Source organism: Diaphorina citri, unplaced genomic scaffold (genome assembly GCF_000475195.1).
Source record: "Diaphorina citri unplaced genomic scaffold, Diaci psyllid genome assembly version 1.1 scaffold16767, whole genome shotgun sequence".
Classification (NCBI taxonomy): Eukaryota; Metazoa; Arthropoda; class Insecta; order Hemiptera; family Psyllidae; genus Diaphorina; species Diaphorina citri.
The window spans coordinates 1-1,074 of record NW_007394125.1 but is presented as its reverse complement, the minus strand read 5'-3'; the positions used below and the strand labels follow the sequence as shown (position 1 = coordinate 1,074).

Sequence of the window (1,074 nt, the reverse complement as noted above, 5' to 3'; positions counted from 1 at the left end):
AGCAGCAGCCAAGAAGGAACCTCTCTCCTTGGAGGAATTACTCGCTAAGAAGAAAGCAGAAGAAGAAGCACGTAGTAAACCCAAGTTTTTAACCAAAGAAGAGAGAGCGGCAGAGGCGTTACGCAAACGCCAAGCAGAAGTAGAAGAAATGAGAAAGAAAATGGAGGAAGAGAGAAAGAAACGTCAAGAGTTTACTAAGGAGGCGAGCTTTGAATCCAAGAGAGAAAATTTTGACGCCAGGCTCCGACGAGATCGAGAGAAGAAGAAGGAAGATCCGGAGGAGAAGGAGTTGAACAAAGATAAAGAACGAGAAGGAGAAGCGATCAAGGAGAGATATTTGGGATTGGTGAAGAAGAAAAGACGTGTGAGGCGACTGAATGATAGGAAGTTTGTATTTGACTGGGATGCATCAGAAGATACGAGTGTGGATTATAATAGTATCTACAAGGAGAGACATCAGGTCCAGTTCTTTGGACGAGGGAATATAGCCGGTATTGATATTAAAGCACAGAAGAGAGACCAGTCCAAGTTCTATGGTGAAATGTTGGAGAAGAGGAGAACAGAGGCGGAGAAGGAACAGGAGAAGGTGAGATTGAAGAAAGTGAAGAAGAGAGAAGAGAAACAGAAGTGGGATGATCGACACTGGACAGAGAAGTCTCTGGATGAAATGACTGAGCGTGACTGGAGAATATTCCGAGAAGATTATAGCATTACTATCAAGGGAGGTAAAGTACCGGACCCTGTACGTAACTGGAAGGAAGCGTCTCTACCGACTGAAATATTGGAGATTATTGAGAAGATTGGTTATGCAGAACCTACACCTATCCAGAGACAAGCTATTCCTATCGGTCTACAGAACAGAGATATTATTGGTGTGGCAGAGACAGGTTCAGGTAAAACATTAGCTTTCCTTCTACCTCTACTCGTATGGATTCAGTCTCTACCCAAGATAGCACGTATGGAGGATGCAGACCAAGGTCCCTATGCAATCATCATGGCACCAACACGAGAGTTGGCACAACAGATAGAAGAAGAAACGAACAAGTTCGGTACACCGCTAGGTATTCGTACTGT

General features: G+C 44.1%; 1 pseudogene; it reads left to right on the top strand.

Moving 5' to 3' along the window:
• The first annotated feature begins 6 nt into the window (after positions 1 to 6).
• Positions 7 to 1,069, top strand: LOC103523179 (annotated as a pseudogene).
• Positions 1,070 to 1,074: the final 5 nt, after the last annotated feature.